Raw genomic sequence first — 21262 nt, forward strand, 5'->3', positions numbered from 1 at the left:
TTTTTTTTTTTTTTTTTTAAATTATAATAGCCAATGTTGCTTGGCAAAAAGATGTACAAAATGGCAGAAATGTGTTTAGGTTTTTATTTCCTTTCTAGAAATTGTTCTAATTCCAAGTTAAAATTTATTTAAGGATTGTTCTTGAAATTTGTTAGCACGTGTAGCAACAAAAATTGAAACCAAACATTATAACACTATGCCATCCAAAGATGAGCTAATTGATCCTTACAAACTGGGGAAAATAAGGTCTTTGTTTTCTGAAAATTAAGCTGCTGTGTTTTGCTAAGAGAAGAAAACTTTGTATGCATAGAAGGGAAAAAAAAAACACTGCAAGTCATAACAGACAATAGTTTCAAATCTGAGTTGTGTTACATGATATTTGAACCCATTTCTAGTTAGGATATAGATCAAACCTTAGCACACACCTTCAATCCCCCTGGTTGGAATACAGACACACCCTTAGTACAAACCTTCAATTCCAAACAATGAGGGTAAAGGTAGTTTGCAGGAGGAAGTAGCCATGTTTGAAAGTGATGCCTAACTGAGTTGCAGAAAAAGTGACAAATTAGAGAAGGATTTGACAATAGGATATGTCCAAGTCTCAGGAGAAAAGAGAGGAAAGAGAAGCTACTTAAGGGAGAGACAGACAATACAGGAGAAAAGAGTACAGTACAGGATATAGTAAAGTTCCTGGAGACAGTGCAGTAGGGTCGAGAGGGCGAGTAGAGCAGCATAGAGAAGGAGGCAGTCTTACTGGGAGGGTTTTACAGAGACAGATTGAAGAAAGAGCAAGCTAGACACAGTAATGACAGAACAAGCAAGAGAATGAGAAGGAGCCAGAAGATTAGAAAAGATAGCTAAAATCTGTTTGAGGCCAAACAGAGCAGTTCAGAGGCCGAGAGAGAAGCCCGATTGAAACAGTCAGCTGGGAGAGGAGTTTGAGCAGAACTGAGTTGAACCAGCCAGCTAGAGTTCAGAAAGAAGAAAGGGTGAGCTTATTCAGCAGCAAGTCTCAGAGGGAGACTGGGACACTATGTTCCACAGGTAACCAAGAGTTTAACATGCTAGGCCTAGGTTAGATTGTGCAAAGGCTAGAAGCTTTCAGGACTAGGCCTAGGTTAGCAGATAAAGGTAGTAAGCCTCAGAGACAACAGTCACAACAGGTGAATAAATGTTACGTTTAAAGAGTTGATGCATTCCAGGCAGCTTTGGTTGCTATTGTATGGAAAGGTGCATCTTACAAAGTACGCCTATGCACTGCCCTGTGCATTGAGGCCCCAGTGAAGTCTGGATGCAGCGTGGGTAAGCACTCCCTGCAGCAATTTGGTTTCGTGGCATCCCTGATTTTCAATTAATTTCAGGTCATTGTGTATTCAGAAGCCTCTTACTGTTGTCCAAGTATCCATGGCTCACCTGGTACTGCTGCAACCCATAGTTAAGATTTGGTGCTGTGGACTGTCGGGACAAGCTGAACTCATTCCGAGACATGAGAGTTCTGCCCTGATTGCTGTATCATCTATGGAGTCATCTTTAGCCTTTTTTTTTTTTTTGGTGATTCATATACATGCTCACTATAATATACATACTAAAAAGCATGCATTTTATAGAACCTTTGATTAATCCTTATCATATTTTTCAGTTTTCTTGAGACCAAGCCTGTACTCTCATGATACAAAGTTAAGTGGGAAGTTTATCCTAATTGGCAATCTGTTTTCCTTACGAGGTATGATGGTGTTATTTCTGTTTACATTCTTACCTTTCACAAACCACTGAACACCTAGGTGAGAACTTTGGTAAGAGATTTTTTTTCTCTCTTACCAGTTCCAATATCCCACTTTAAGTGTGATTCTTGCAGTCTCAGGTAAAACACTCCTTTTATTTTCTCTTAATTTGTAATGCTTTGCTTCCTTTAATTTTAATATGCAGTCTTTGGGCTTCAGTAAAATACAGACTTCAGTAGAACTGTTTTGTGCCTAATCTTTGCCTAAGAAGTTATTTTATACCATCTTTTGGCTGAAATTTTAATGCATAATTCTTTTGTAAAGCCATGCCAGAGTAAACAATCATTTACATGGCCCAATTACCCAAGTAAATGTTGAAACCTAATGTCTCTGTATCCACACAATTCGGATAGAAAATCTGAAAGCCACTGTTAAATGTTTGTTATAGACACAAACAGAGTAGCTGGTGTTGATTGTCTGGCTGGACTCTCTACCCTTGGGAACACAAAATATGCATGGTATGATTCTGTCCCAGTTGTGAGGGAGATGTGGGACACTGTGTTCCACAGATAACCAAGAGCTTAACAGTGTATTCTAAACAAGGGGGATTCTTCTTCACAAGGATGTTGTATGGTAGGTCTAAAATTATTACTTTAAATTAATAATAAAATCTGATAGGGAGGTGTTTTCTGGTATCAGTGCGGTTATAATTCGTAGGTTCAAGCATTCACGTTCATGGCTTGTTGGAGAAACACTTTTGCTGATGTCAGGCTTATATGATGCTTTACATCCCTGTAATAACTGGGTTATGGCAGGTTTGATATTTTATTTTTTTAAAGGGGGTTCTGCATTTTCTTTTCTATTTATTTATTTATTTATTTATTTATTTATTTATTATACATCATATAGCTTTCTGCATGTATGTATGCCTGCAGGGCAGAAAAGGGCATCAGATCCCATTACAGATGATCATGAGCCAACACGTGGTTGCTGGGAATTGAACTCAGGACTTCTGGAAGAGCAGACAGTGCTCTTAACCTCTGAGCCATCTCTCTAGGACAGGTTTGATATTTTCAAATCGAGTATTTTTATTTTGTGAAGAAGTACTTTTTTGAATTCTAAAACGGTTTTATTGCCTCTTAATTTCTTGGGGTTATTTCAGTGATTATGGCCATATCCTTCAAAAGCAAAAGACAGACCAAGTATGGGCACTGATTAGGCATTTGTTACATTTAGAAAAGGAATATTTACTAGAGTGTCACATTTACAGTGAGCTCCACACTTGATTTCAAGATGGTTGTTTGACTAAGCAGAACCTCCTATAGCAAAGAGTGAAATACTGAGTTTCTGTCTCTTTTTGTTCATATGTTCATCAAGAGCCTCATAGGGCTGGATGAGTTATCATGAGGATGGATTGTTGTAAAGAAATGGATCTGCTTGGTTTCTTCTTCCTGTGACTCTTTGTTTTCCCTGTTATCATGAAGTCATGGAGCTATGGAGTCCATGCCAGCTAATAGAGCCATATGACTCAGACTTCAGCCACAGCGACCATGAGCCTAATATAACACGTCACCTCCTTATACAGTATCTATCTTCTGTTTTCATTTATTCTGCCAATCTCTACTTTTTACTTGGACTACTGAATGCATTTACACTTAATGCTGTGACTAGTAGGCAATGGTATGTCTGTCATGTGGCTATTTTTTACCCACATACCCTATTTGTTCCTCTGTCACTCTATTACTGTTTTCTCTGTACAAAAAATATTTTCTACTTTACCATTTATATCTTAGTGTTTCTTTGATCTCCAAAGCAAGAAGATTAATTTATTTTTGCTATTTTCTTAGTGGGTAGTCTGAATATTACAATTACTGTTTTAACTTAAAATAACATAGTTTGAGTTAATATCAACACAATTTCAGTATATCTCAGAGACTTTGTTCTAATTTAGTTTTTTTCACCTCTTATTTGTGTTACTGCTTTGTGTTTATCACATATTTATTTTATGTTATAAGCATGTCAAAATGGATTAGTAATTATTTCTTTATGAAGTTACTTTGAACTTTTGGGGGGGAAAAGAGTTACAACAATATACATTTCTACTATCTTTCATATTTACCATTATTATCTTTATTCATCTCTTTATTGTTTAATGTAGATTTGAACTGCTATACAGTATACTTTCTTTACATAGTTAAAGTCTCTATTTGAAGGTTGTTAAATAGATGCAGAATTTGAATTAAAGTATGTTCAAATGCACTGCCAAGCTAATCTAACAGGCATGAAATAGCATGTTGTCATAAGGTTAACTAGAAAGTGAAGTGAAGCAGTTGAAGTCTCTGACTAACATAGAATCTGGTTTTGAATAAAGGAAGGTGGAGGGAGCTTGAGTTACCAGAGCAAGCATGGGAAGTAGGAAGACCAATGATGTGGGGACTGGAATGAGATTGGCTACCATAGGTTCATATGGTTGAATGCTTTGTTCCTAGTTTGTTGGAACTGTTTTGGAAGGATGAGGAGGTGTGGCCTTGCTGGGGAATTCATGTCATTGGGTGCAGGCATCAAAGGTAAAAAACTCTCATGCCGTTCCTGGTCTCCCTCTCTCTGCCTCGTGGTTATAGATCAAGATGTGAGCTTTCAGATGCTTATTTCATGAATTCTGACCTTCTGAATTAAACACTTTCTTTTTACAAGTTGTTTTTGTAGTGGTGTTTTATCACAGCAATAGAAATGTGACTAAGGCAGAAGTTGGTACTCAGAGTGAGGAATTGTTGTGAGTAGCCTGGTCATGCTGTTGTCTTGGAGGAATGGGGAAGACTTTGAGACTTTGGACTAGAAGGCAGTTAAGTGCTATAAGTGAAACTTAATGAATTATCTGAGTAGGACATTGGAAGACAATGATGCCAAGAGCAATGTTGGCTATAACAATCCAGATCAAGAGATTTCAACAGGGAGCAATATTAGCAAATGGGCTAGAGACCATTTTGGGATATTTTGGCAAAGAATATTGCTGTTTTCTGCCCATGACCTAATAATCTGCTAATTGGAAAGCTTTGGGTTAATTTCCTTGGTAGAGATTTCAAAACAACCTAATATTGACTCTGTTGCATGGCTATTATTAAACACTCCATGAAAGTCTACAAAGCAAAAGAGCAAGTAGACAAAAAAGAATACAAAATATACAGACTGAAGTAAAATGGGCATCGGGAAATTTAATGTTGGAGTCAAGGCTTGCACTGAACGAGATGAGATGATGGGAAGGGGCGTGTTTTGAGGTGGAATAAAGGGAGGGATGTTCTCCAGGAAAGATCCTGCCTAGCCAAGCTTCTGTCACTTCTGCAAGTGCAGTTCAGTGGGGATAGGCTCAATCCCCACTGGGCAAGTGCAACTTGAAAGTGTTTCCCACATGGTTCCAACTTCAGAATTATAAAGGATACCATAGTGAGGGGATTGTGAAATCTCCCTCTATAGCTAAGAGAAGCCACTGAGTACAGGCTTGCAGGAGGGGAGTCCCTGCATGGAGGCCCGAGAGGCTATCATACAAAGCTGTAAAAATGAAACCTGGATTGTGTTAGAGACCCCAAGACACTGGGGATGCCAGAGCTATGAGACATCTGTCAAGAAGAGCTGCTAACAGGAGGGAATGGAACCAGGGCACAAGAGACAAGTGTGTTGCAAACAGCAAAGCCAGATGGGTTCAGCCATTCATGCTCTTTGACATTAGTCATGGAGCTGTAGGGTTTGGAATTTGTTCTGCTGGATTTCTGCCTTGCTTCAGTCTAGTATTTCCTCACAATTTCTTCATTTCCCCTGTTTGGAATGGTAATTTACATTCTGCAACACTGTATGTTGAAAGTATCTATTGTTTTTAAATAGGGGGTTACAATTAAGAGAGTGCCGTGAGTCTCTGAAGAGACTTTCTATTTTTAAACTGTGTTGAGACTGTAGAAATATGGAGTCTTTTGAAGTTGGACTAAATGCATTTTGCCTTATGATTTGGCCATGAGCCTAAGGGTGACTAGAGAGTGGTTTGAATGAGAATGTCCCTCATAGATTAATATTTTTTAATTCTTAACCCCTAGAAGATGAAACTGCTTTGGAAAGACTAGGAAGTGTCCTTGATGGAGCAAGTGTGTCACTAGGGGTGGGATTTGAGGTTTCAAAAGATTCAAGGCTATCCACAGTATCTCTCTATCTTGTGGTTGAGGATTAAGATGTGAGTACTCAACTGTTCCTTTGATCCATTATTATGGACTCTAACCTTCTGAAACCACAAATTCAAATTAAATGTTTTCTTTTATAAGTTGCCTTCATCACAGCATTTTATCACAGCAATAGGAAAGTAACTAAGATAGAAAACATATGGGGAATTCTTATTTTGACATCTTAAAGATTCCTTGATTTAACTAATAGTCACTTACAGATACATGATCATAAGGATTCTGTGTTGTTGGTGGTTATTAAAGCCAACTTTTTTTTTTACTTCCTATAAAACTGAACACCCTCATGTTGCTTCCTCAATTGCATTGACTCTAAAGAATGAAAAGCATTTTCTAAAAGTCTGAAGATGTTATAAAATGTCTGTCACATTCACTTTCTTTATACTATGTAGTTCTCTGCATGGAAATGATGGGTAGACAGCCTTAAATGTTTATGTTTTAAATATTTATATAGAATACCAATTGACTTTCAAATTGACTGGCATCTCCTGGGTTTCTATATGTAATTGTAAAGGCTATTTATGTTTGAATATTCAATTTTATTTAATGCTTCTCTGTCCCCCAACCAAAACAAAAGAGTGGGATATTCCTGCTCTCATTGTAAAGAATTCATATGGGCTCACTCTCTTTCGATCTACTATACTTAATACTTCCTAGGCAATTGTCTTAGGGTTTTATTGCTATACCTTTACCATTGTAATGCTTATAAAGGAGAACATTTAATTGGGGCTGGCTTATAGTTTAGAGGTTTAGTTCATTATCATCATGACAGGAGGCATGGCAGCCCACAGGCAGACATGGTGCTGGAGAAGGATCAAAGAGTTCTGCATCTTGATTTATAGGGAGCAGAAGGAGACTGCATGCCAACTAGGTGTAGTTTGAGCAGATGAGACCTCAAATTTCACCTGTACAGTGACACACTTCCTTTAAAAAGGCCATACCTCCTGCAACAAGGTCACACCTAATAGTGCCACTCCCTATGGGCCTGTGGAGGCTAATTTTATTCAAACCACCACACCAATGCATTCTGTTTTTTTTTTTAGCTTCAAGGTTGTTTCACAGAAAACACTTTCCATTTTGTCAAAGTGTTAGTAAGTTCCATCCATTCCCCTTTGTCTCATAAGTAGATCATCTGGGTTTTTGATGAGGATTCCTACTGAGATGATCTCTATTTGGTTTTGCTTAGTGTTGGGCATGGTTTCAACTGCATTTATTTGCTTCATTAAGATTATTCTTAGTATTTCACTATTTACAACTTCACCTGGATATGCAAATTTCTTCACAACCATACCAGAAATAAAAGTCAAAGTTGCATATTTTTGAAACTATTTCAGCACCTTCTTTAGCGGCATTTAGATTCATAGACCACTTTTTTTTTGCCTGAATAGAACATATACATATGGCTTTTAAAAGGTTGAACAAAATAAAAGAGAATATTATCTTGTTTTCCATTGTTAACCCTTGAATGTGTAATCATTGTTTCAAGAGATGCAGTGTGTATGCATGCTTTCTTACAAATGATACTTGTTTTTGTTTGTTTGAGATAGGAGTTCACTAATAGTCCAGGTTAGACTTAAAGTCACTGTCACCTTGCTTTATTTAGCCTCCTGAGTCCTGGGATTACTATCTTGTGACATCATACCTAGCTTGCTACTTCTATAGTATTGCATTTTTAAAATGGGTGAGTCATAATACTGACTTTATCTGTGGACCACTCAGGTAGTAGGGCACCACACTATCTTATGTAGAATACATCATTTTCACTAATAATTCTCATTCAAATGTCCTGGTATTTGTAAAACACAGATCACTGGGTTCATTGGAGTTTTTGATTTAAAGAGAACTTACTTATAAAATCCCAAACTTTCATTGTTTACATGAGACCCACTTGGATCTTAGGAAGCTCAAAGTCTATAGACTCCATTATACTACATTACCTTTTTCTGTGAATGATGTTCCATTGAATCCAGACCAAAATAAGTTCCAGTCCTTTAATATAAACCCTGATTTAGTGCCCATTCTTAAAAGTGTACTTTCAATTTTTATTCTTAGCTTTAGTTGTAGAAAAAAATTTCTTTCCAGTAGAAATTGTGGGTCACACAATATGTGGGTTTAAATTTTTTATAGCTTTTATACGTGTGTGATTTTGTGACAGGCAGAGATAATCCCCTCTCCTGCTAATCTTGAGTCTACAGATAAAATTTCAGACACTAAAGATGATCAGTCAAATATTTTTCTTATCCTTTTAAAGTTTTTTCATCAATACGACTCTGTGTCACGTGTTCTCTCCCCTCTATTAGTTTCCGGTGACTCCTGTAACTGCCAACCTAAACCACAGGCGTTTTATCATATGGCAATTCTTTTTTTTTACTTTTTTTTTTATTAGATATTTTCTTTATTTACATGTAAATTTCTCCTTTCCCAGTTTCCCCTCCAAAAACCAAACAAAGAAACAAGCAAAAACAAACCCCTATTGTCATATGGCAATTCTTGAAGTGCAAAGCAGGAAACTAAGGTGTTGACAGCAGTCATTGAATTAAAAGGATCACCGTAATTTTAAATTGAATCTTTACTTAACAAACTACACACACCTGCAATGCTCCTCTTTCCAAATAAGGTTGTATTCAGAGATACTGGGGCTTCTGTCTCTGATCTGGACCCAGGCAGTTTGGGGCTGATAATCTGTCAGATCCATGTCATACTCAAAGCCCCATTCCCGAGAAGAACCTACCCTGAGTCTCTGAGCAGTTTGCTGGTGAGATTTGTACTTTGGTTTCAAATGTTTAGATTAAAACCTTCCATTCTGAAGTGGGCAATCAGAAAGAAGATTTGCAATGGATCTCGCTCCCTGCATATTGAGAACTTCTTTTAAAGGGAACTGTATCCTAATACTCATTTACAATCAATGTTGATTTTGATTAGATCTAATTATAGCATTTTTAAAGGCTTTTCTTCTCCTTCCTCTCTCTCTCTTTCTCTCTTCCTCTCTCTCTCTCTCTCTCTCTCTCTCTCTCTCTCTCTCTCCCTCTCCCTCTCCCTCTCCCTCTCCCTCTCCCTTCCTTCCTTTTTTATTTCTTTATTTCCTTTTCTTTTTCTGAGGGTATCCAGCTACATGGAATTTGCTACCAGTACATAACCCGAGGCTGGCCTGGTACTTGCTCTGTAGACTAGGCTGGCCCTGAAGTCGCTGTGACCCACCCACCTCTGCCCTCCAAGGTGTTCTCTATTGTACCCAGCATGATTACACTTTTTCACATCCTTGACCAGAAGATAGATGCAGGCTTTGCTTTTTTGCCTCCGTCCATTTCAGTTTCCACTAACACATAGTGATAATGAGAATAGCAACTATGTGATGTGCATAAATGGTTATGCTCTAGGAATAGTGATGGAAACTTTCTGATTCCATCCTATGCCAAGTGTGGTGGTTTGAATAGGAATGGCTCCCATAGATTCATGTTTGAATGTTTACCCATAGGGAGTGGCACTGTTAGGAGATGTGACCTTATTGGAGGAGGCGTGGCCTTGTTAGAGGAAGTGTGTCACTGTGGAGGCAGGTTTTAAGGTTTCCTATGTTCAAGCTCCGCTGAGTATGGAAGATTATTTCTTCTCCTGGCAGCCTGTAGAAGACAGTCTCCTTCTAGCTGCCTTTGGATCAAGATGTAGAACTGTTGGGTCCTCCAACAGCATGTCTGTCAGCTTGCTGCCATGCTTCCCACTGTGATGATAATGGACTAAACCTCTGAAATTATAAGCCAGCCCCAATGAAATGTTTGCCATTATAAGAGTTGCCATGGTCATGATGTCTATTCACAGCAATGGAAACTCTAAGACACCAGACCAAAAAAAATCAGAAAAAAAGCTAAATATAAGTTTTAAAGTCCATATCAACTAGTGGCTATAAACAAACTAGGCTGGAAGATGTTTTAGCTCATATGTTCAACAAAAATATAAGAAGTGTCCATTTTAAGCCCCCTTTGCATTGTTTATAGGAATTTGGTTAGGAATGATTGCTTGAATTTACCTATGTTGAATGATAAAGAAGAGCAGACACCTCTCTTTTCACAGTGTCTCTAGTTATTTTCATGATCAGGTCTTATCATGTCATCATTTTTCTCTTAAGTTGTTGATCTCTTTAATTTTAATTTATAACTCTGTTTACAGATTAAAGATGAGTCCTTTGTCATATTTGTCATTGAACATTTTATTTCATTTTTTTCCCAATACAATATTTTTATAGGATTGTTTGGGAATTTCATACAATGTACCCAGATCATACTCACTTCCCATTCTTCCCAGGACCACCCTCCCACCCTTGTGTCCTTTTCCACCTCCCATCCCTGCCTCCCCCAAAAAGAAAAAAAAATATACCAACTCTAGTTTGTGTTGCCCATCGTATACTTGTTGGAGATTCATCAAACTGCCAATGGCCAGCCCCATAAAGAAACTGAGTCCTTTTTCACCCCCACCTCCACCCAAAGCCATAAACCATGGAAAGCTACAATTAGCATCTTAGCATAATTTTTAAAGACTCTCTTCAATGCCTTCCTAATAAATATATTAATTAATCCCTGCATCAACATAGATTTATCAGCCTTTTTCCCCCTCTTCATTTCTCTTTCCTTTTAAATACCTTTTGTATTCTATTGCCTTTCAATTTTGTATCAGAGTATTTATATTTATTTAAATCTATGAGGAAAGGCTGACCTCTTTCCTTTCCCTCATTTTCTCTTTCAAATTGTCATCTGGCTATCGGCACACACTTATTTTTCCAAACTCACTTTAAGATTCTGTGTCAAGACTCCAGATAAGTGGCAGGCACACAGATGGAATAGTGCCGCATTAACTTCGAGGCAGATAAAAATCACTGACTTTGAATATTGATAGCAAAGCATTTTTTTTCCACTGAGGTGTAATTTGATGTCCTCTCAGGCTTTCTCAGTTCTTGATTACTTCAGCTGGTGTGTTATGAATTTCCTATTGTCCTTGTATCGAATTCCCCAAATTTACTAGGATAAAAGCAGTTTTATTATTTCATGGTTTAGAGGCATTCAAAATGAATCCCACTAGACTAAAACAGACAGACAGAGAGACAGACAGCCAAACAACAATAAACCTCTACTTTCACTGCAGATATTCTAGTGGAGAATGTTCTCTGACCCTTTTCAGCATTGGTGCACTACCTTCGGTCTTTGGTTTCAAGCTGACTTCTTTAATTTTTCTTTGTTGGTGCATATGATGCATGTACATGTGTATGGGTGCGTGTTTGTAAAATGGCTCCTGAGGCTAGAGGATGATGTTTGGTGCCTTCCTCTCTTGCTCTCTGCCTTGTTTTGGTCAGGTCTTCTTACCAACCCTGAAGTCTATTAACTTGTCTAGTCTGGCTGATAAATAAGCTCCAGGGATCTGCTGGTCTCTAGTCTTCAGTGCTAAGAGTGCTAGGGTTACAGAGGGTGCCCCCACATCTAGTTTTTAAGTAATTGTAGGAAAGTCAGTTTATCAAATGAGCTATCCCCAGGCCCCTTGTAGCTGACTCTAGATCCAAGGCTAGCAAGCTACATTATTACAATATTGATTCATCTTCTCTCCTCTTCTATTTAAAATGATTTTTATTTTAAAATATGTTTATTTATTTTTTGAGAATTTAATACACATATAAAATATGTTTTTGTCAAACCAACCTCCCAGTGCCTTCTCTGTGTCTCCCAGGTTCCCACATTTCTTTCTTTTTTTAAGATTTATTTATTTATTTATTTATTTAATGTATGTGAATACACTATCTTCAGACACACCAAAATATGTATGTGAGTTGCTGTCTTCAGACATACCAGAAGATGGCATCAGATCCCATTACAGAAGGTTGTGAGCCACCATGTGGTTGCTGGGAATTGAACTCAGCACCTCTGGAAGAGCAGTTAGTGCTCTTAACCGCTGAGCCATCTCTCCAGCCTGGTTTCCACATTTCTACCACCACATCTTATTGGCAACTTTATGTAATCATATATACATATATATGTATATATAATATATATAAATATAACTATATATAATATAACTATTATATGTTATAATATATACATATATGTGATATACATATATATCTTCATGTGTATGTGTGTGTTACTTGAGTCTATGTGTTGGCCAAAAAAGGATATTGGGTCTCCTGGAAGTGAAGTTACCGAGGGTTGTGAGCTGCTGGAAGTGAGTGCTGGGATCTGAACTAGGGTCTTCTGGAAGAGCAGCGAATGCTTTTAACTGCTTAGTCATCTCTTCAGCTGCATATCTTTCTGTGTGTCTCTTAATCTCTCTGTCTGTCTCTTTCTCTGTGTCTCTGTCTTTCTCTCTCTGCCTTCCACCCCCAAATCTAATTAACACTGCTGGTTTTATATGAGTGGTTGTAAGGCCATGTGTGGTCAACCTACCTGGGTCCCTTCCTGAAGTAAACTGACTCTCCATCCCGAGAAACCATCAATGGCAATTTCTGTTCAGCAAGAAGTAGAACTTTGAGAACTGCTCCCCTATCCATGTTGCAATTTTGATTGGCATGATTTTATGCAGGTTGTGTACATGCAGCCAAAGCCCCCATGAGTTCATATATCCAACCAGCCTTTTGTGTCTTGAAAACAGTGTTTTGTAAAAGGATTATATTGTTCTGATTATATTGTTCAGCCATCTTAATTCAATATTGGCTCCTCATCTCCAGATCCTTAACTTATGTACAGACAGACAGACTGCACAATCTATTTATCTATGCACATGATATAGTCAGCAGTGCAGGGGTCAGACTGTGGTTCTCAGGAGGAAGCCATTATTCTCCCAACTACAGTAACCAGTGTTCCTTTCTTTAGGGCTGTCTTGTGGGCATCAAACTTTCTCACACCCAATGGCCCTTCTTTAAACATTATTTTATTATTGTTCTGTAATTGTATTGTGATACACTTGCTTTGAATGTCATTGAAAATCTTTTGAAGATAATTTCTCTTAATATTGTGCATATATCTGAGTAAATCAGGCTACTTCCACAAGCTTTTATTTGCTTTGAGTCATTTGGGATTGTGAATCATCTCAAACTTCCAAACCACCACAAACCCACATTCCCAAGTTTTAGGGTTATTTTCTCTTTCCTCAGCATAAGCATCCAAAGAGCATTGAAAGCAGGTATCACAATATTAACTCAATACTTTTTCTGATTGTTTTAATTTACCTAAAATCTTAAACTTCATCTAATTCGACCCTGGAGATGAACAGGCTAGGTATGAAGATGCTATGAATAGAGAACCTTGTAGAGTAATGGGTTCTCCACCTTCCTAATGCTGAGACCCTTTAGTTCAGTTCCTCATGTTATGGTGAACCCCCAACCATAAAACCCCATATTTTGTTGCTACTTCATAATTGTAATTTTGCTACTGTTATTAAGCATAATGTAAATATCTGATATGCAGAACATCCGATATCTGATATGTGACCCCCCCAGAGGGGTTGTGGCCCACAGGTTGAGAGCCACTCTTCTACAGGAAGCAGCCACATTCAACCCAATGAACTCTTTAATTGTTAGAACTCCAATGTGAAGATGAGGCCTCTCATCCTCTTGTCATTTCCCCGTAGGTTCCATGTGCACACTTAGAGACAGACCCTTTCTGTCCTCTCTTCCGTCTTTCAGATATTTGATACAGATATTTCCCTGTAACTTTTCTTCTTCACTTTTTCTACGTATGATATTTACTAAATGCCAAATGATTCTTCTACTTATCTGTGTTCAAAGAAAACATCCCGTTTGGCTTTTCCTCCCTCTTTGTATACGGATCACAGGGCCTAGCCTCATGTCCTAGGTATTGGCTCCATCCATTGTTCTTTAAACTTCTTGGTTTCTTCACATGGCTATGAGCTGGGGTAAGAGGAAAATCCATGGTGATGCTCTATCAAAGCTGTTTGAAAAGGCCTCAGTGTCACCCATTTCTGATCTTAAATAATTCCTGATTGGAATGTTTGTGAAGCAGTTGAGTCCATCACTGGTCTCTTCTTTGTTGTGATGGATTCTCCTAAATCAGAAAGTCAACTCTCTTCCTCCACCTTTTTGATAAGGAAAACTTGTACATCCTTACCATAGTCAGCTAATCTAGTTAGTCGTTCCTTTATAGTACGGGGATTTTGAGATGCTTCATACCTAGCCTCTTCCAGGGTAGCAGAGATGGCAGTTGAATTAGATGAAGTTTAAGATTTTTAGGTAAATTTAAACAATCAGAAAAAGGATTGAGTTAATATTGTGATACCTAGTAAAACAAATCATTACTGATTAGCACAGAAGGGAGGAGGCCAGATACTCTCTTTAGTATGAATGCCATACTTCTATTAAATTAAGCCAATGCCATATTAAATAGCTGATTTATTACATTCTAAAACCAATAGTTGTAATTCTCAATACTTTTGTGTGGAGGGATTGCTAATAATAGCTTGTTTCTTTACTAGAAGATCTTATGTTTAATTTCTTGTAATAATTGATTTATTCAGTAGTTTTGAGCAACTATAGAAGCACAATATAAACAACATATAAAACATAGTTTATTTTTCTGGGGATGAGGGAGTACATACTTCCTATTAATTTAATCAGTGCTCAGTCACATTGCTGGTCATTTTGACCAAGCACTGTTTTGGTCCACATATGTATAGTTGCGTAGAGCAGATAGGATGAATCAGGCTAAGCAAAACAAAGCATCAAAATTTTGCATTTCCTCAGTTCACTTAGACAGTGTAGGGCTTAGGGATTTATTTAGGATCCAGGGGCTGGAAATCCATTTTTTGGAAGAGAGCTGCTAATGATGGCCAAGAACACAGCTGTAGTCTTGCTACTGCTATCAGAATGTGAACCCAGAAGTAAGTCTGAGATCTCGAACCTAAAATAAAGCCAAATAGAGAAAAAGCAGTTGCTCACCAAATTGAGAGCCCTATTGAGTTAGAATAGGTGTGGTGGAGCCCTTAAGATCAGTCACCTCATTTTCTCTCTCTGTTGCTATTACTGGGACTGGCTTTCAATGATATGTTGACAGTTAACTTGTATAAGAAGCCCAAGATTTCTCATTGTAGGAAGAGGGATTCAAATGCTTAAAAAATCATCAGATCCAGATTTTACTTAAAAAAAGGGTATGTTTTCTGCTTTTGATATAACTTTATGAGAGAAGAATTAATGCTATGGAGGTATAGATCTGGTCATAGTACTTTTTAAAAAGGTTTATTTATTTTATTTATATGAATACACTGTAGCTGTCTTCAGACACACCAGAAGAGGGCATCAGATTCTACTACAGATGGTTTTGAGCCACCATGTGGTTGCTGGGAATTGAACTCAGGACCTGTGGAAGACCAGTCAGTACTCTTAACCCCTGAGCACTCTAGCCCATCATAGTACTTTTAAATCACAATACAAATATATGAATTCTAGGTTAGAGCCCAGCTCTTCCACTGTGCACAAGCTTTTATTAGATAAGTTCTTTAACACCCCCAAACTATTTTCTGAATGAAAATTGGATCGATTGTTGTGAGCACTAAATGGGGATCATTTGGGCAAATAAAATAGGGTTTGTTTCACAGAACACAAAATATTCTGCAAATGTATATTGCTGTTCTCACTTTAGTGATCCAAATGTATGGTTGTCCTCAAATGGCTTTGTCTCAGACTTAATTAAACAAAAATTGATCAAGTGTTTATGTGCCTCTTAAGGAAGATGGCTTCGGCTCTCATGTAAGTGGAAGAAGCAGGCTAGAGAACACAAAATGAAGAATTACTTTATGACCTCATTCTCCTCAGCATGTATTCACTGTCCTGCTGTCCACATGGAATTTTGCTAAATGCTAGACAAACACTTTAAACATTAAGACTATTATCATAATAATAGGATTATGCTTCAACTCATTAAACAGTACCTTGGTTATTTGTCCAGTTCTTGTTATATGAATATGATTTGTATGAGGAACACTAGTTTACTCAATGAAATCACTTAGTATGAGGATTCTGGGATGGTTTATAAGATCTGCTTGGTATCTACACCCACTAAGTCCATAGCATTAATTCTTCTCTTAAAGTTATATCAAAAGCAGGAGCACTACTTGAGACATGACTAAGACTTAACTCCCTCATATGAGTGTTTGGAAGTAAAATGAATATGAGAAAAGCAGCCTTAGAGCCAAGAGACTAGTTTGGAAGTTGCTCTGTCAGTTAAAGTGGGACACACTGGATATCTGGACAAAGTACAGTGGAGAGAAATAAGTGTGGTTGAGATAGCATACACTGAGAGAGAAGCATAGCTCCTGATTGACTGGGAATCACAGTGAAGAAGCATCAGAAGTAAAAACTAGCTTGGTTAGGTGACCTGATACATGAAAGTATGACTTATTAGTAGTAGACAAAGCATATGGAATAATTTAATAACTCAGAAATGTGCATTAAAATAAACATGAGGGTAATAATGAATGACTTGACATAGAGGAATATAAGGAGAGATTTATCTATCCATGTACAAAATGAATCTTTTTGTGTGTGTGATATTCTCATTCCAATAATATCTTTTATTAGATATCTTCTTTATTTACATTGCAAATTTTATACCCTCTGAAAACCCCCCATCCCATCCCCCACCTTCTTGCTCACTACCTGGCCCACTCCTGCTTCCCTGTCCTGGCATTCCCCTACACTGGAGCATCAATCCTTCAGAGACCAAGGGCCTCTCCTCTCATTGATGTCCCACAAGACTTTCCTTTGCTACATATGCAGCTGGAGCCATGGACCCCTCCGTGTGTACTCTTCAGTGGGTGGTTTAGACCCTGGGAGCTCTGGGGGTATTGGTTGGTTCATATTGTTGTTCCTCCTATGGGGCTGCAAACCCCTTCATTCTTAAGGATCTGATAATCAAACTATATGATGCTAGTCCTAGAACCAGCTAACATATGGAACGAATTAGAAAATTTCAGGAACAGATTTAACTTTACCTAAACATATGGTATATACCTTTTATTGTAGGAATTCTGTTTCAAAAGAGTGGAACATATAAACAAGTTGTATAAATAAGAAGGTATTTTTAAAAGAGGAAAACATTACATTTCAATACAGTAGAACTGACTAAATTATGACTACATGTATATTGGTATCTAACCTTAAATTTATCACTTGAACATATGTTCAATTAAGAATGGGGTCAAATCTTGACAAATCCATTTCAAGTTAAAAATATTCTAAACCAAAAGTGCATTTATGCCAGGCAGTTGTGGCACACACCTTTAATCCCAGCACTTGGAAGGCAGAGGCATTCGGATTTCTGAGTTCGAGGCCAGCCTGGTCTACCGAGTGAGTTCCAGGATAGCCAGGGCTACACAGAGAAACTCTGTCTCAAAATCCATCCCCTCCCTACCCCCCCAAAAGTGCATTTACTTCACCTAATATGACAGACATCATAGTTTAGCAATAAAATATATTCGAGTATAACACTGAGTTACCCTTGTGATCACATGATTCACTGAGACCTGTGATTTGCCTAAGGAGAATCATAGGGGATTGTTCAACCACATATCACTAGGCTAACCTAAGATGAAACTCAAAATTTGGAATATAATTCCTATGAATATATCTTGCTCTTGTATGTCATAGAATCAGAAAACCTTGTCAGATATCAGAGTCAAGGACCAAATATGTTTACCATTAAAAAAGTTCATAACATATTTTTGAAAGTAAGTAACAGATTATAAAATATATATATATAATTTATGTTAATATATGATTTATAGAAAGATGTAGCAGTACATTCCTCTATTATCACAGTACTTTGGAGGCTGAGGCAGGGGATTGAAAAGTTTGTGGTCAAACCGAGCTACACAGTCAAACACTGTTGCAAAATACTTGAAGGAAAACGATTATAGATACAGAGATACTCAAAACACAAAATACGAAAGGGGCATTCTCTTCAATAAATTGCTGTGGAAAACCTGATAGCTTCATAGAAGTATTACCTTAGATTTTCATTTCAGAAAATCTAATATCGACTTAAAAAATAAAACCTGTAACTGTAAAAGTACTAGAAGAAAACAGAATTAAAATTTTCATGTTATTGGTCTGGGCAGATTTTTTTTTTTTATCTACATACAAAAATAATCAACAAAAACAAAGTAAATAAATGTATTACCTTGGACAAATGACTTTTGTTCAGCAAAACAAAGAGCAAAATGAAAAAACAACTTATAAAGCAGGCTAAAGTATTTGTGCACTATGTATCATTTAGAGGGTTTCTATCCCTGTACAGGGCACTCAAACATCTCCATAGCTGAAAGTAATGAACTTTTTAAAATGGACAAAGGACCTGGAGAGCCGTTCATATGTTCAAAGAACATTTGTAGGATGACCAACACGTATAAATAAAGCCTCTACCTAATAATCAGAGAAATGCAAATCAAAGTTACAATGAGATATCATAGCTGGTAGAATGGCTAATACTAAAAAGATAAAAATTCACTAGTATTAGGAGAATATGGAGAAAATGAAACCCACGAACACCACTGGATGGAATATTAGTTGATGCAGCCATTATGATAAATGGAATAGAGTTTCCCAAATAATTGAAAGTACTGAGCATGATCTATCCAACTCCTGAGTATCTACCCATAGGACATGGGATCAGTATGCTGAGAAGTTATAATTACTCCCATGATTATCATAGCCTTATTCACAGAAGTCAAGATGTGGAATCAGCCTGTGCATGAAGAAATAGTGAGAATTAAATTTCCAAGTCATCTTTAAGGATTTAAAAATCATAATAATTCTTTATAAGCAATGACACTGAAACTTTACCAAGTCCATGAATTGCTCTGAAAATTTTAGTGCAGTGTTTTACCTAGAGACATTTCTAATTATTTTATTTTGGAGATTATAATGTCATTACATCATTCCTCCCTTCCCTGTTCTCTCTCCAAAAACTCCTTGATATTCCCTACTTGTTCTCTTCCAAATGCATAGCCTGCCCTTTCATTAATTATATTTAAATACATATATCTATATACACATATATCTACTCAGTCTGTATAATGTCACTTGTATGTATGTTTTCAGTGCTGAAAAATCTTTTTCCTTCTTTTTTCTTTTTTCTCTTTCTTTCTTTCTTTCTTTCTTCTCTTCCTTTCTTTCCTCCTCCTCTTCCTTCTCTTCTTTCTCCTCTTTCTCCTCCTCCCTTTCTTTCTTACCCTTCTCTTTCTCATTTTCCTCTTTCTCATTCTCTTCTTCCTCTTTCTCTTCTTCCTTCTCCTCTTCCTTCTCTTCTTCCCCTTTCTCCTCTTCTTCCTCCTCTCCCTCTTCCTCCTCTTCTCTTCATCTTCCTCTTCTTCTGCCTCCTCTTCCTCCTCTCCCTCTTCTTCCTTATTTTCTTTCTCCTCTTCATCTTTCTCCTCTTCCTTTTCCTCCTCCTCCTCCTCCCCCGTCTCATCCTCCTCTTCCTCTTCCTTCTGTTCCTCCTCCACTCCCTCCTCCTTCTCATTATTTCCCATACTTGTTCCAGCATTTGTTGTCAGTTGTTTTGTTGATATTTGCCATTCCAACTGGGATAAGAATGGAGACTCTGATTAGACTCTATACAATTTTACTGTTGTAACCTCAATATGTCTTCCTTCCTACTTCCCTTCCTTTTGTTTTTTTTTTTTTTTTTTTTTTTTTTTTTTTTTTTTTTTTTTTTTTCATTTTCCTTTTTTTCACTGTGCTATCCAGGCTGCTGGCCTCATTTTAAATAAAATATCATTTCCACACCCTCTTGTATGTCTGGGATTGCATATACATGTTGTGTGGCAGGGTCTGCAGCAGATTCTGGAGACAGGGGTGCACAGGGTGAAGTGCGTGGAGCAAAGCCCAGTTCTCTGGTGTAACACCGCAAATGTGCTTCATCCATAATCTCATCCACAGATAACTAGCAGGAGACTTCCAGCAATGGAGAGTCTACTCTGTTACTAGTCATGTTTGTTAGCTTATTATTTTGTCACTTCATGTTTATTTTATAAGAAAATTAATACTATTAATTCATAAAACTTACTTTGGGTATGGACCCAAATTTCTTCTCCTTGTCTTATAAACATTAGATATTTTTGTTTTATTTTGTTGTTGTTGTTTGCCTTTTTAAGAGCTATGCCCTTCCCTCCACTCTGTGAGACAGCTCTTAAGGGAGAGCCTTTCAGATATGTTGAGAAAACCATTGTGTGGCTGTGCAGCTTCTCTGGATAGAACGCTGTGTCTCCTTTCATCATTTTCTTCTCTGATATGGGTTTGAAAGCACATGCCCTCCTGATTGCTTCCTCTGGATGCTTTCTACTTTGTCACCCTTTGTTGTTAAAAATAAATTACTCCCAATTTCCCGCTTTCAATAGAGTAGAGTGAACATAATTGACTCTTTGATGTGTGAGGGTCTGGTGTGGTCTGAAAGCAATTACCCCGACCTTGAATTGCACTCACTGTAAATATCATTATAGAGAACGGAGCTCACATGGAATCTGTGTCACCCTAGAGTACATCATGGAAGATTGTTTGAAAATGAGTTTATATTCTTGCTATTTGTTTCTCAGTTGTAAAGTGTACTTTATAAGATAACAAACAGAAAAAATATAAAATTTGATTCATTCTGAAATCCATTGTGCAGGTTATTTGTCTTCTGTAGAAGACTATGAACTCCCCAAGGGCAAGCACTATCTATTACTTACTAACTTCAGATAAAATCTCCAGTGCTTAGCCTCTGTGCTTAACATAGTAGCAAACACTCACACACACACACACTCACAACTCACACTCAAACTCACACACTCAAACATACTCACATACTTAAACACACACAAACACATTCACTCACATATTCTCACACACTCAAACACAATACACACTCAAATATGCTCAAACACATACTCACATACTCACACACATTCAAATACACATGCACACTCAAATACACTCAAACACATACACATACAATCAAACACGCACATTCTCATACACTCAAATGCACACACACATATATACACTCAAATGCACATTCAAACACACACTTAAATATACACACACATTCTTGCACACACACACTAACACTTGGGGAAGGTCCAATACTTATTGGTAACTAGTTAATACATCATTCATAAGAAATTAAGATGTTATACAATTCATTGAACTGTGTTTTTTAGACTATGGTGAGGAATTTAGTAACATAAAATTTGGATCTATATCGTATCCTAACCTTAAAAATGATTAGCCATAGCCGGGCAGTGGTGGTGCATGCCTTTAATCCCAGCACTTGGGAGGCAGAGGCAGGTGGATTTCTG

The 21262-nt window shown here is 37.4% G+C and overlaps 1 protein-coding gene across 12 annotated transcripts in view; it reads left to right on the plus strand.

The window, feature by feature from the left end:
* The window catches only part of Anks1b (ankyrin repeat and sterile alpha motif domain containing 1B), a 1082674-nt gene that overhangs the window by 365461 nt on the left and 695951 nt on the right, over positions 1-21262 (plus strand). The gene's annotated exons all lie outside the window — the stretch shown is intronic.

This window comes from Mastomys coucha, unplaced genomic scaffold (assembly GCF_008632895.1).
Source record: "Mastomys coucha isolate ucsf_1 unplaced genomic scaffold, UCSF_Mcou_1 pScaffold4, whole genome shotgun sequence".
In the NCBI taxonomy this organism is placed as follows: Eukaryota; Metazoa; Chordata; class Mammalia; order Rodentia; family Muridae; genus Mastomys; species Mastomys coucha.